The 15,355-nt window shown below is 40.9% G+C and overlaps 1 protein-coding gene across 2 annotated transcripts in view; it reads left to right on the forward strand.

Annotated features, from left to right (window-relative positions):
- Positions 1 to 65: 65 nt before the first annotated feature.
- Positions 66 to 15,355, forward strand: part of DYRK1A (dual specificity tyrosine phosphorylation regulated kinase 1A) — an 85,182-nt gene continuing 69,892 nt past the window's right edge. The window contains exon 1 of one of the 2 annotated variants that reach the window (NM_204550.2): positions 66 to 198. The gene's annotated coding sequence lies outside the window, so the exon portion shown is untranslated. Of the gene's footprint in view, positions 199 to 611; positions 838 to 15,355 lie in introns of those variants that run through there. The other variant, XM_046900687.1, reaches the window with a different exon arrangement.

Below are 15,355 nucleotides of genomic sequence, written 5' to 3' on the forward strand. Positions count from 1 at the left end.
GGCCCGAGCGCGGCGGGGCGGCCGGACGGACTGCGGAGCGCGCAAGAGGGAGGCGCCGCCGCGCCGGGGCCCCGGGCCGAGGCCGGGGAAAGAAGAAGAAGCGCTCGTTTCTCGCTCTGCCCGCCGCACCAGCAGGAGAGGAAAGGAGAGGCGAGGCCGCCGCCGGGAGGAGCCGGGCCGGAGCGCGGGGCTCGCACGGTGAGTGAGCCGGCGGCGGGGCGCTGCGCAGCGGGACCGGCGGGTGCCACCTCCCGGCCCGGCGCGGTCGAAGGGGGCGCAGCGCAGGGGGCAGCGCCGCTGCCATCTTAGAGAGAGGCGGCGGGGAGAGCGCGGGGCCCGGCGGGCCGCTGCCCGGCGCTGGCGGGGCGCGGAGCCGCTGCGGGCTTCGGGACTGCCCTTCCTCCCCGCCCTCCCCTCCGCCGCCCCCTAATGGGACAGGCCGGGGCAGCGGCTGCGGCCTCTGCGGCCCTTTTCCCGTCGGTGTCCGGGAGAGGCTGCCGGGCTGCGAGCGAGCCGGGCCCCGGGAGCGGGGATGAAGGAAGGGAGTTCGCCCGGTTCCTCTCGCTCTGATGCGCAACGCCCTGCGGTGGGCGGGAGCGGGGTCTCGGCCCGGCCTGGCAGCGGGGAGATGAGGGTGGCAGGAGCGGGGCCGTCAGCGCGGCGGGCACCTGTTGTGGTGGCCCTGCCCGCGCCTTCTGCGGGGGTCGTGGGGAGCTGAGGCCGGGGCAGGAGTACCTGCGGGAGGCCGCTGTCATCGGGCTGCGCTGGGGAGCGCGAGGAGCGGCGGCTGAGCGGCGCACGGGGACCTGCGGGGTGTCAGCAGCTGGCTGCAGGCCGGTAGGAATGGAGCTTTGTGCTGCTGGAGGTACCAGAGACCTCCTCTGATGTATAAGGGGTTCTTTCTCCGGAGTGGCGTTCCCTCCCGTTGCCGCAAAATCAGAAAACACAATTAGAAGTGCTGTAATTTGGAATTTCGAAATTGGTGCATTTTTGAGTTTCGGTCAGCTTTGAAGTTTAGAGTTTAGTCTGCCCAAAAGCCATGTAGGGGTCCTTTGATCATGTGTCTAGATTGCTGCTGTTACTTAGTTCTCCTGTTACTCCACAGTCGTCGGTGGAAATAAACATTCATTGTTCTTTAAAATTGAAATTAACAAAGGCAGAATATCTGACTATGAAATAAATGAACAGGAATGTTTTGGACTACCTACTGTTCTAGTCCCAGTGGGAGCGTGCAGGTAACTTTTGCCAGTAGGTGCACACAGTAGCTCTTACGTGGCTTTAAGCGTTGTAGGGGATCTGGATAAGTTAACAGCTTGTTTGGTCATTGTATTGGTAGAGCTGAAGAATTTATCAGTAATGTCTGAGGATAAATAAACCAGTGTTTTGTTTGTAGTGGTACTTTATTATCTGTGAGTAACTGAGCAGAATGTAACTTACCACATTAGAATAATGTAGCCTGAAGAAGTTTTGGTAGAACTTGTTTCTCCTTATCTGTACCCCCCCCCCCCCCAACCTCTGTAGGTTGCATATTTTTGGAAAATTAATTATACTTTATAGAATTAGAATAATAACGCTGAAAATAACTCTGAATACGAGCTAGTATTTGTAACTATTATCTACCTGTATCATGTGAACTCAGTGTGTGTGTGTGTGTATGTAGACTAGTTTTGTAGGCTGCGCTTCATGTTTTTTGCTTATACAAAATACTTAGAACTGGAGCCTTTTCATTCATGGTGTGAAGTAGAGTGCATATATTGGATTTACATTTGTCCTACGAATTAGAGTTTATGAAGCTTACTGAGCTTCAGTCATATTTCCTGAACATTTTTGACTGAGCTGTCCAGTAGTGCAGTCGTCTCAAATCACGAAAAGGGTGCAATCCCTTCTCTTAAATTGTTGTGTATGCACGCATTAGGGTAGTTTAATATTGTTTCCAGGCTAATAGGTAAGAAAGTTTATTGTAATATTCCAGTTCCTGAATCAGTACTCAGGTGAATTTGGAATTTGTCATTGGAATCCCTTCCCCCAGTGTTGGACAGTTACAGAGAAGAAGCAACAAGGATAATTTTACCTAATAGCAGCCAAGTGTTCTCTATTTCAGTGTCAATTTATGGATAGTGTAATCTTACTAATGTAAAATAAGGATGTAGTAATCAGGAATTTATCAATTTTTAAAGCATGTGGGCTTTGAATGGACTAGGAGTTAGCATATGATGACTGTAACTTCCAACACGCTGGTGGATGGTTTATGCAATGGAGAAAAACATGACTGGCATCAAGTAAAAACTAAGGTTTTAAAGTTACTCTTAACTAGGACATAGCTGCTAACATGTATGTCACATCTTGATTCCGGTAGGGCCTTGGAAAGAAATGGGTCTGGGTTAACTGTATTGTTAGGCCTTGCCTTAATGAATTTACTGTGAGTTTTTTTTTGTCATTTTAGTTCAAATAAGTTCATGAGTGCTTTACAAAGTGTGAAAGTCCCAAATAGGTTATGCTAATGTGTATGAAACACCTGCTTGTGTGGTTGTGTGCAAGAAGACCAGTTAATAAAACTCATGAAGAACTATCCCTTATTTGCTGTGATGGCATTTTGTAGTTTTATCTGAACTGAAATGGGTGGTGACTCTTAGCAAAGAAGCAAGTTCTGTTGCTATAATTAGATTCTCTATTCAGCGTTCCTCTTAAAGTGTTTTTATTTCAGGTGCTTTCCAACCTGTAGTCCTGCAGTCAGGGTTGAAGTTGTTACAGCTGATGTTCTTCGTTAGTCTTTCTGCAGTCATTTTTAATGCCATTTGGACAACTATTTTCTAAAGTGAAGTCAAAAGCCTTCCTGATACCTTTGTTTTATGGAAGCATGGAAAACTCCTATCACTACTGAAATCCTTTTGTAAATAGATCTTGTTGTTGTAGAATAGGATTATTTACAGAGAATTGCTGCTTTTGTCTTTATAACTGAATACAATAGATTATTTGTTAACTTACTTTACAATTTCATTTCTTTTCCTTTTCCAGCAAGAGTTTAAGAAACTTTTTTTCCCCCCTAATATGTAGTAACTGTTCCACTAACTAGACTTGTCTGATTAGTGAGGCATCTTTTTTTTGATCTGAGACCATTTGAAATAATATGAAAACCTTTCTGAACGAACACATCTTTCCGTGTAAACTCAAGACTGGTGAAGAAAGTCAAGCATACTTTGGGAAGAGGAATGCTCTCATTTTCCTTCCTCGCTTTGGTGGATCCTTCAAGGGGAAAGTTGTGGGAATTATAGTCTGTTAATATTTTAAAAACACTGGGGGGAAAACCAAAACAACATCTTTAGGAACAATTGTTCCTTCCAGAAAGATGTATTTGATGTGTAATTAGTAATATCTTTGAGGTGACTAAGTATGCCCATAGAATTTCAGTGACCCAATCACTATTTGTGTCTTAACAGTTTGCAATTGATTTCCCTTCCCTTCCCTTCCCTTCCCTTCCCTTCCCTTCCCTTCCCTTCCCTTCCCTTCCCTTCCCTTCCCTTCCCTTCCCTTCCCTTCCCTTCCCTTCCCTTCCCTTCCCTTCCCTTCCCTTCCCTTCCCTTCCCTTCCCTTCCCTTCCCTTCCCTTCCCTTCCCTTCCCTTCCCTTCCCTTCCCTTCCCTTCCCTTCCCTTCCCTTCCCTTCCCTTCCCTTCCCTTCCCTTCCCTTCCCTTCCCTTCCCTTCCCTTCCCTTCCCTTCCCTTCCCTTCCCTTCCCTTCCCTTCCCTTCCCTTCCCTTCCCTTCCCTTCCCTTCTCTCTGGAAGGCTTGGCAGATGCAGGAGAGAGTTCCCTGACAGCTTTCCTGAGCCTGTGCAATATAAATACTATGGAGCCTATGAAGTAGTAGTTAGCTAGTAGCTACTTCAGTTGACTTGTGTGACAGACGTAATCAGTTTTCTTTCATCTGTGAACATAGCATTTCTTAAATTCAAAAGCAGTGAAAATGTTTTTGTAATTAACATAGCATAAGCTAGCACTTAGTGGTTAGCATAGTCCTTGCATTGTTTCTAGGATCTGTAGCACTTAGTACCTGAAAGTGAAACTGTGTAACTGAAAGTGAAATCAACTCTGTTAAGTGTCAGTGTTTTGTTCCAGCTGTGAGAAACCAAGCTTTCCATTTGTGTTACATAAAGTTCGAAAGCTTTCTATTTTTCTTATTTTTTTTCTTTTTCCCCAGAGGCAAATAAAGGTAAATGGAGTTTTGAGTCAGTTAAAGGAAAGGTTAATAATGTATTAATATGTCTATGTGTTGAAAAGTTTCCTCTGTCACTTTAATAACTGTTTGGATAGTGAAACAAGAGTAATGGAAACGTACAAATCGGTTTCTGATGGCAGTTATTCTTTCAAAACATAGTTGAAAACATTCAGGGTGAATTTTGATGAGTTACTCAAAAAATCCAGCTAGTACAATGACAGCTGGCATAAGCAAAAGTAAAGATATTTTAGTGATTAAATCCAACATGTCTGTAAAACTTTTAAAAGAAACTTTTAAATGCTAGTGACCTGAAAACCTATTGCCCATCCGTGTTTGGCTTTCTGGCTTCAAACACAGGTTGTCGTTTTGGTATCCTGTTCATCTCCGCGTGCTCAAATCTTCGTTTGTGTTACAGCGAGCTACGTACATTACTTTATTGCTTTTGATTCTCTTTGCCAGTGGATCTGTGCTGAGGAGCCAATCAGAGCAGAGTGCATCCACTTCCTTTAGAGAAGAAATACTACTGCCTTATAAATACATAATCATATATATTCTCATTTTAAAATATGATTTTACAAGATCTATAAATGCAATACATGTAGGATGTGTGTTTGATTGCAGGCAAATAAGTTTTTAATGCACTCTCTTTCAAAATCCAATTGATCTGGAAAGCTCTTAGTAACTCTCCTGGATCGTGTCTGGTTCTGATTTCTTTCTGTTATTCTTTCTAATTTGTGGATAGGGAGGCATTAATTTAATGGTCTGCCAAAAATTGCAAGTTAGTGTTTAAAATGTATTGATGTCTTTGCTAATGTTGCAAGAAGTGATTGTTGCTGGAAGATCTTGGGAGATTCCCCTTCTGTAGAGATTACATCCTACAAGTAGTAGATGACGCTTCTGGGATAACGCAGCTGAGTGCATGTTGTTCATAAGCTTAGAGTCCTGTGTTTCTTGTATTTAGGGTGACTTTCCTGTCGGTGTCACAGAGTGCCTTCAAAAGTTGGGATTTTTATGGCAGGCCTTATGCGGAAAAATGAACATTACCCCAAATGTTGAACATCAACATGTTTGTCTATCTGTTTGTGTCTTCCCACTCAAGTCAGGTTTTTGCTCAAGTCAAGTTCTGTGTATGCTAAGGCTACAAACTTGCCACACATTTTTCTTTCCTCCGAAATCAAAAGTGTTGGTAGGTGCAACTCTGGGGAGAGGGCACTTCACAATGCAGTTAGTGCAGCTTCATACTGAGTGACCCTTACATCTCCTCAAACTTTCCTTGATGGCTTATTATTTTTAATATACACAGAGTGTTACAAGCCTAGTTTCTAAGTGAGTAACGTCTTCTGTGAGCTGTGTCTACTAGAGACAGCGTCATAAATGATGCATTTACATTGAAGGCTGGCTGGAAAAAGTACATGTGATACTGTGTTAAAAACTGTGGTTGAATGTTGTATCGTAAGGGCGTAGTTAAAACTGTTTGGTTTTGCATTGTTGTACTGCTTGGAGACCTTTGCTGGGATCAGATTTCCATTTTGTTTTGTACTGTGCAACATAAAGTTAATATTCCTACTTTCTTCATTTGATTTCATGACTTTAAGAGGCGTACCTGTTCATTCCTGATGTTCTTCTGTATGGCCTTCTGATTACAGTGCTGTGCAAATGCACGCGTTTTTGGTTTGGTCGCTGTTTCCTCATGCAAATACAGAAGGCTGTGAGGGATTGTTGGCTGATAGTCCGCTGCTGTTGTACAAAAGTTCGATGGTGGTCTAAATTTTAGTAACCTAGAGATGTGAGTGGGAATCATGAATGATGTGTGATGCCCCTACAAGTGGGTTTCTTTCCTGGCTTTGTAGGGTTTGTTAAATGACATTTTCCCTTGTGTATTTGACACAGTTGTGATTTGCGGACTCCACATCATTCCATTTGAGTCAACTTTCACTCTTTCTGCCCATCAGAACCTTCATGTATGTATCTCTGTGGAGTTACAGCAGCCAGTCAAGCTCACAAACAAGTCAACTGTTAGTTCACAAACTTCAGGTTCCGTGTTTGGAAATCATTGTCTGTTTTGCAAAATTTATTTAAAAAAATTTGCTCCAAGTCAACTGAAGCATTTTAAAATGTGTTTGTTTCAGTTTTACTGCTGCTAGCATGGAAGTGAAATCAGAAGGTAAAATGTATATAGTCATATATAGAAACATTCGTCTCAGTGTTCTGCATGTGAGGAAAAGGGATGTATGTATGTGACATAGTCATGTTTTTAACAGGTCTTTTGAAACTGTCACTGTATACATGTGGTGCTTTGCCCTTAGCAGCATTAGGGATGATCAGTGATCTGTCTGCAATTTGTTTTGCAATAAACTAAGAATTTGTAGGGCGTGCGGCTTTTATTTAAGTAGCAGATGGAAAGAAAAAGATCTCCGACTTTCTCGATGCTTGTTTAAAATACATCTAAGGAGATAAATCTCTTCTGAAAGAGTGGACTTAATTGACCTTCCTTGTGTTATTTGTCATTTTATGTATCTTTATCACATCTTGGTCTTTTCCTTCAAAAGTATCCTCTTAGGGCTATATACCTGAAACTGTTTCACCATACTATCCTCCTCACTCTTTTCTAAAGCTTTTGAGTACTGTAGTTCCTACCAGACTTTGTTGAGATGTGAGAATAATGTAATTATTCCTATACAAGAGTGAAGAGTGTCAATTTTAGACTTCCGTATATGAAAAGCTTGTCCTTGATACTTTCCTATATGCACTTCTTTATATGCTTTGCTTTCGTTCTCTTTCTCTGAACTACGGCTACTTCTTTGATCTTAACTTTAAATTTTGTATGTTAGAGCAAAATTTTGTTTGCATGAAACAAAACTTGAGATCTGTAGTATGAGGCGAGGCAAGCTTGAGTTGCATTTTTAGCAAGCATACAGTGGGCTCAGAGTATAATTTCCTACTTATGTGTTAATGGTCATTATAGAACCTGTAAGCTTCCGCTGTGGCAGTGCCAGGCTCTTTGTGCATTTGAGGAAACAGGCACGCATTGTATCCCATGTGTTGTAATCATGGTATTTCTCCTTACGTTTTAATCGCGCGAGCATCTGTGGAGCTGTCTTTGACTCAACTATATCCATAAAGATTCCCAAACTGAGTCAAGAACTCAGAGGCAGAAATGGGAAGACTACTTCTTGCTTTTAGTGTCTTGATTCATTCTTGTTTCATTCAGATTTTTTAGCGTCATGTGGATGAGATGTTTCTTAAGTGATTAGGATATAACACACAGGAAAATTAATACCAAAGCTGATGGAAGGAAAACCTTTAACTTTTATTTTTTTTGGTATGTTTTGCTTATACAGAAAGCAGTTTTTGCCTTGCTAACAGGAGATAAGCAGCTTAGTCACAGGTATTTTTTAGCAAGGGAAATGAAAACAAAATGAAGGTAAAGTGACTTGCCCAAAGTTATACTGTGATGCAAAGGGTGGAGCTGAGGTTAGGAGTTTAGGCATCTTATGTCTTAATAGCAGGATGCTAAGTAGTTACAGTTGCATTTGTCTCAAGCTTATATTCTGAGTGCTTTGTAACTCACAGAAGCAGTCTCTTAAGGCTGGAGTGTGACTCAGCATTTCCAGATAGTGGTCTGCTCCTGGAACTTAGGATCTGTTGGGAAATTTGAGAGCATTAGAGTTGGAACTCATTTTTTTTTTCTTGAAAGGAGGTTGTGTGTTTTAAGAAAAATAATTAAATTGATTTGACTTTCAGTCTCTTGCCCTGTTTGGTACACATCCTTCAATTTCTGGAAGAACCGGTGGAGTGTTTCAGTAATAGTATCATTTACTGTATAGCTGGCACATACCGTGTAACTTTGTTTTCTGTGTGCCACTCTCCTCGTGTCTGTTCAGTGAACAAAACAGCATTCAACTATGAAAGTAGATTGTATTGCAAAATCAGACAGAGCAGTATATTGTGCCCACCTTAATTTAAGCATCTAACTTCTTAGTCTTTATGAAACTTATAAAACTTCTTTCACATAGGAGAAAGAGGCATACATGGGATTTGCACAGTTTTTGTAATGGGAACATTTTATTTGCACAGAACTTGCCACCTCTATTACTTGACCTAACAGGTTGCTACTGCCTCTGACAGGAGTGAGTTCTTGGTTTTGTGGGTCGGCTGCTTGAGAGTGAATGGTTTGGAGAATGGTGGATGACTTGTGCCAGTGTATAATAGTTGTGTAAGCCACACTTCTGTATGCTCTGGTTTGGTTGGCTTTTGGGAGGCAGAGTTGGCTTTGTGTCTTAGTCATGACTCTTCCACAGTAATAACCTGTTCTAGTTTCAGCTGAGCAGACTTGTCTCAACGTTCTTGGAGCATCGCTTAGTAGTGGTGGCAGATAGGAGGAATCAAATGACAGAAGCTGATAAAGATTGAAACTATTGGTCTTTTGGTACTACACTGTAAGTTTGGGTGAAGTTCAAGAATACTTAATTACCTCTTTCTCATCTGAATAAGTTGAGTCTTCTGGCATGGAACAAGACAGCACACTGGTGCATTATTTCAGTGTTCAGAGAATGCTGAAGGGCAGCACCATGCAGAATAGTACATCCAGAGGAAAACATAGGCGATATTGATTATTTCCCCACTTTCCTCTCCTACCTTGCTTTCCCTCCAAGTGTATCTATGCCAAATCTGAAATAACAGATAAAGAAGCAAAACTATGAAAAACACATCTCTTTGTTTTAATGTTTAATTTAGAAGGGCTGTGGGACACGAACAGAACTTAAATCTGATGGTGTAATATGCGTTGTTTTTACGGCATAGGTGTTAGCATACTGATCCTGCTGTAATATGTACTGCCGCTGAAGCACTTTGGGTTGGATTATTGAGAGCAGTTTCTAAGGCAGAGTGTGCAACAAGCAGTTCTCTGAAGGCAACTGCAGCTTAAGCAGTTCCCCCTCTCTTCAGATTCTGGCTGCTTGTTCCCACCTGCTTTGTGTTGGCACAGCTGTTTGTAAGACCAACCAGTGAATCAGACTTGGAAACAGAGTTGGCTGAAATACATAATTTTATATATATAACATTTGGGTGTGTGTGGGGGTGGAGAATCAGGTTACTTTTCAGTCAGATCGGTTCCTAGGCCCAGTATACTGTGCTGCTGCTGAGACATTTGACAAGATAATGGAACGGGTTGTGTGGGTGGACAGCAGCAGGGTGCCTAAGAGTGGCAGGGGTTGGTTAGCTGGCTTTGATAGCTCTGTTACTTAATGGAGAACATCATTCTGAGGAATTTTTGCCACCCCTCCTGTAGTAAATCGCTGCTCTGACAGACAGACAGACACGCACATGCACGCTACCCACCCTCCCCGCCCCGCTTCTCTTGCACTCTTCCTCTCCAACTTTCGCTTGTTATCTCAAACTGACGTGCTTATTCCCACTCTGATGCTGTCCTGCTTGCGTGCGCTCTAGCATGCATGAAAACTAGCAGCCTTTCTTGATAACAACTTCTTGTTCTAACTCTCCTGACCACTTTGTTATTTCAGCTGTTTTCTTGCAGTCTTTTTTGCTTCTACTATTACTCAGGTTCTTTCTCCCTCTCACTTAGTCCTTTTTCTTTTCTGACTTATGCTTATGCCTTTCTCATCTTGCATCCTTTTTTAGTGCTTCTCTCCTAAGATCCTCTTTTTCTTTCTTACTCAGTGTTCTCTCATCCTTCTTGCTGTCTCTTTTTCTTTTGTTTTCACTTGCTTCTTGTGAGAACAGCACTTCAGAAAGGAAGTAACACTTCAACTTTTAAAGAAAAGCTGCTGAGAAACCAGGTTTTTAATTTTATTTACTTTTTTCCCCCCAATATTATCACAAAGCAGTGCAGCGTATTGATTTCTTCTCAATCTCATGCCCCTCCAAATTTTTTATTGAATTCTATGCTGCCATATAGTAGGTATGTGCACACAAAATATGGATTGTTCCTACTTGGACAAACTGAAAGATGAACTGAAGTTTCTGAAGTTCATGTTCTAATAACATTTGTATATTCAGCTCCCTGTATAGAGTATGAACATAACTTACTGATGTCAAAGGGAAATTGGGGAGTAGAAAAGCTTAGGTTTTCTGGTTCTGCTGTACATTGGAGACATAAAAAATGTTTCTCCTGATGTTATAAAAGGTTCTGATTATGTTTTCAAACAAACAGTTCCTTTGGAAATTCCATGCTTGCTTGTTCTCTTAAATACATGACCTGAGCTGCTGGATTTATGTTGTTGTTCCACTCTGTGTATTCAGATTTGTAATATTCTTCTTCGAGTTATTGAAATTTTGTTGCTAACCGTTCACCTGTTAGTTGAGAAAATAGGTAAGAGTATTGATTCCTCAATATCTGAGCTGTGATTTCATCTGCATCTTAATAACCCAAAGTAAATTTAAATAGAAACGTGGAAGATCAGGTAACACACTTTGTAACAAGGGGAAAAGAAATTTCTTTCCATCTCCTTTGCTTTTCTTAGGTCAACTGGACCTGAAGTCTGCTGTATGCAAGGCGTGCTTTCTGCACTCTAACTCTGGCGTACAACATCTTAACTTTTGCATTCTTACATGAGGAAGCACTAAAACTCTCTGAGCTTGCAGATGTTTGTTTTGTTAGGGCAACTGCTCTAAGTCGGGGTAGAAAGCAGCCTACTATTAGGATGTACGTGCTAATAAGCAAACACTATTCTGGATTACAATAGTTGCCTTTGGAAATGCTAGTTTGGTTCTGACTTGGTTAATAAATAACAGTATTACTCATAACTGTTATGCCTCCTCAGTGATTTGTCTTGTCTTTTTTTTTAACCCCATCCATCTTCTGTTCTGCTCTTGGTTTTGTTCCAGTCTACTTTTAAGTAAACTGAGTTCCTCATTCTTGTTTTATGCATGCTTTTTCATGGCAGAAGACTTCTTGCATAAGATAAACAATGTGGCATTGCTCAGTTTCTAGGATTAGTTGAGGTTCCTCAGTCAAATAATGATTTAGGTACCGCAGTGTTGAGTGACTGACATCTCCCTTCCTTCTGCAACAATCCATTGCACGTTTTGTAAAACCTTATTTCTCATTTTCCTGGAATTCCTTTGGGTTTATTATTCCGCGTTTCAGAGCTTCCTGCTTTGTCCGTCTTTGTGCTTCAGCAAATCAAACTTCTCTGGACAAAACGTTTACAACTTCTGACATTTGTGGGGATACTATTAAGTAATAAGAAAGATGTAAAATCATAGTATTTCTTTTAGAGTTACGTAAGTGGATAATTTGATCAGTGTTAGTGCTGTGGAGAGCATTAGATTCATCAATTTCTGCTCAGTATTTGGATGCTGGAACTGCTGGAGCTCCCGAATAGTGCCATAAATAATCCCAAAGTTTCAACAACTTCTATTTGGCATTCAGACTTCAGCAAAGCTGAAACCAAATTTCATCTGGAGGGCCTCTATGAGAGTTTTTTTTTTCTGAGCTTTTATATTGATGAGAGATTTTTTTTTTTCTTGGACTTATGGCTGCTATCAAAGAACATTAAAAAATAAATTCCATACATCATCTTCATAGCGACCACACCAAAAAAAGGGATTCAAAACAACATTATCTCAGGTTGACAGTCTAAGCTTGGTCTACACGTTCAGAACAATAATGTAACAAGTTATTAAAAAATTACAAGTTTCTGAGTTCTTTAAACCTTTATTATACTAAAATTCTACATATTTATTCAAATAATGTGTGTTTTTGCTTGTGAAACCAGGTTAGTAGGCCTGATTGAAGTTGGTTTTCTTATGGATCAATTGGTGTTAGAGCAGTGAGGATTGGGAAAGGGAGGAATGTGGGCAGAATGCCCCCCATGGCCCTCCTATGTGCTCCTTCTTTCTTGACTTCTTATACTGTCGTCTGAGCAAAATCAAACTCTCACACTTATCATGAGTTGAGAGAGGGGAAGAGGAAGGGTGAGCAAGAGAATGAGAGAGAGGGGGAAAGAAAGGGAGAGAAGTTACTGTCTTATGATGAGGTCACTGCAACTTTTGCTAGATTCATAAAACATTCTCCACACTAGAAGGGCCTTGTTTTTGATATCACGAGGCAGGAAATAATACTGTTTTAATGCTAATTGACAATTATTTAAATTTGATGAAAGGGTATCACAGTTTCTTGATCTTTGAAAACTTCTAAATGATGAGGTCTTTTTGTGGGGCGTACCATAGCTTGACTGAAAGGTGAAGGCTTGGTGAGGAATTACTGGCTGAAATTCGAAGAAAGTTTAATTAGATTATGATGAATATGCTCTGAGCTTAATGGTGATTGTTTTTTTTTTTAATAGCAAAAGTGATTTTTATCTGGCCCAACAAGCATTCTGGAGTCTCCAATGCACTGCCTGCAACCCTATTTTATAGGGACATGGAGTTATGAAATGTCTATAATAAATGTAGCCCAGTAAAGTTTTTGTTAGTTGATGTGTACCCATTGTCTGTACTGGCTTTTCTTTCCATGTGGGCATGCATCCACATACATATGCACGTAGCACTTGAATGGCGTGTTCAAATTCTTCTTAATGGCTTATCGTATCAGTTAAAATTCACCAAGCATTTGCTTGGTAACCTATGTAGTATAGTATGTCCTTCGGATATATCAAAACTGTGTTTAATGGAAGGAATGGAGGCTACAACAAAACTATAAAAGGAGACCCCACAGTTTTAAATCTGAAAAATAAGTATTTTGACCTCACCGGTAGATTACATGACAATTTATTGAAGTTTGTTAATTCATCTCCTTCCTCAATGAGAGTTTTCTAGGTCAGTGATTCCTTAACTGGGGAATAAGGCCATGGTAAAAGAACTGCAGATGGAATTTAACCATACTGAATTATGTTAAGTTGAAAATAATTGTTAGTATGATTAGTATTTTCTTAAATTTTGGAGCTGGCAGTGGTCTGTATTCTAATAAATTGGGCTGTAGTTATGGAGTGAATGATGTGAGGTAAATTTGGAATCATTTATTTATTCATCTTTATTTATTCATTACACTGAAGGAACAAAGAAGGGAAAACCCATTTGTGCGTTTTTTTGTTGATTTACTTAGCCTTCTTTTTACCATAGTTTTGGAGTGCCTTGTGATGTTCTAGGCATGGGAGATTACTGTAACTCATGTATCATGCTCATGAGGTAACTTCCTACTTTCAAAGCTGACTTAGGAGGTGGGGAATTCACCTACATCCTCTGATGGACTTGAAGCTGTCTTTGTGGCAACACCTACCTCTTTGGTGCCTGTGTGTTAGGGGGAACCAGCAATCAGAAGTTAAAATAGGTTATATGATGGAGCTGATTTGACAGCAGCCTAAACCAGATTGAAAGGAACCGTGTCTGCTTTTTCCCTTGGTCCTGCGTTACTTGCAATTGCTCTTGGTTAGCACCTTTGCTTTGCTTTTTCATGCTGGGCTAGTTTAAGAAGCTAAGTGCAACAGCCTAATGATATAAACAAAGGTAAGAACTTTACTGCTAGATTAGCTACCTAAACTGTTTCATCATGAGGTGGAAGAGCGCCAGGAAGGTGAGTTTTGCCTGTGACGTGGGCCTTTCTTTTGAGTAGGAGCTGTGAGTTTCATCAGCTTGTGAAGCCATGCACTTGTGTGAAGTTAGGTAATGGGGCGTAAATTGAACTAACATCTTTTTGCCGCAGGAAGGCCTGTTCTAACTTCTGTTCTAGCTTTAAGTTTTTCTTGCCTTTTGCTGAACCAGAGCAGGAAGTGAACCTGACAAAGATGTGAAGAGTTTTTGGTCGGATTGTTGTGTTATCCTGTTTTACTGTAGTGTGAATAAACAGTGAAGCTTTCACAAGGAATAGGGCATACGACTGCACCTGAGAAAGAGGGAGAGGGGCTGCCCTCCCTGCCGCTGGCAGCCTGTTGGATCATCTCAGCTGGAAGGCATAATCTCACCCGTAGATCTGAAACTGTGCTCTAAGCACCCAATGCTGTTTTTCCCAGGATAGAGCATTAATAGCTCATATGCTCCTTGACCGTCCAAGCTATCACTGGAAGATCTCTCTTCTGATTTAAGAGCTATTTTGTAAATGGTGTTCTTCTTCAAGATGCCTGTGACAGAATTAGTTCCATCTCATAACTTTGTTCTGGAGTTAAGCATCTGAGCTATTTTAGTCATCTGTGAGAATTGTTTAAAACTGAGGGTGTTTAAACAAAGGGTGTGTAGAGGGTGTTGAGAATCTTTATCATTGAGACCTCAGCTGTAAGAGAACACGCGTGAGCTATAAACGGACCTCACTTTAGCGTGTTCTTCGTGTGAAAAGAATACAAACTCATCTTTTGCTTTGAGTGAGAACATATAAGCACCTGATGTTTCACATGTTCTTGGTGGCTGTCCGCAAGACCCATTTAATCCGTGCTGTTGTACAAGAAAGAATCAAAGAATCGTGGGACAGGGCAAGGAAAGGAAACATGACTGTCCAATCCAGTGACTGGTGTGCTCATCTACCTTAAAGGAAGAGGATAAAGAAAAATTCTGTGATTTAACCAGCACTTATGCCTTTCGTAGGAAATGGCTCCTGGATAATGTTTTATTGTACGAAGATGTTATGTGAATTATGCAAACAGAGGACAAGCACCAAGTTAGGAGTGCTGAATGACATGTGAATGAAACGTAGGGAGTGTGGATAGAACATAAGAGTGTTTGCAACTTAACCGTCAGTTATTTGCTAAGAGCTTTAAAACTAAGTAATTTTTATATTAAAATAGATTTTTTCTGAAGGACTTTGATAAATGATATGTTTTTGTGTTTGTTAATTTATATGGCAAAATTACTAGTGCTCTGATATTTTTTGAAATGTATTTGAGTTGTATGTATGAGGTACGATTGGTAAGAAATAGATGCTGTGGTGTTTATGCTAAAGGTATCTTCAGTTCTGGAAACAGGGTTTCTCTTTAGCCCCTCTAACTTGGTATCTCTAGTATGGCAGGAATAATGTTCCCTATTAACGGCACATCCCCTAATGTTGCAGTCATCCAGAATAGAAGCACTTTTGCTTTAGAATTCAAACATCTCCTTTACCGTTGCATTGGTCAAACAGAGCCTGAGTTAGAACTTAAGTCATATTGTAGATGTCTCTGTAAGTATTTAGGCTGGAACACCAAAAGCTGAGTA

The sequence above is a fragment of the Gallus gallus genome, chromosome 1 (genome assembly GCF_016699485.2).
Source record: "Gallus gallus isolate bGalGal1 chromosome 1, bGalGal1.mat.broiler.GRCg7b, whole genome shotgun sequence".
Lineage (NCBI taxonomy): Eukaryota > Metazoa > Chordata > Aves > Galliformes > Phasianidae > Gallus > Gallus gallus.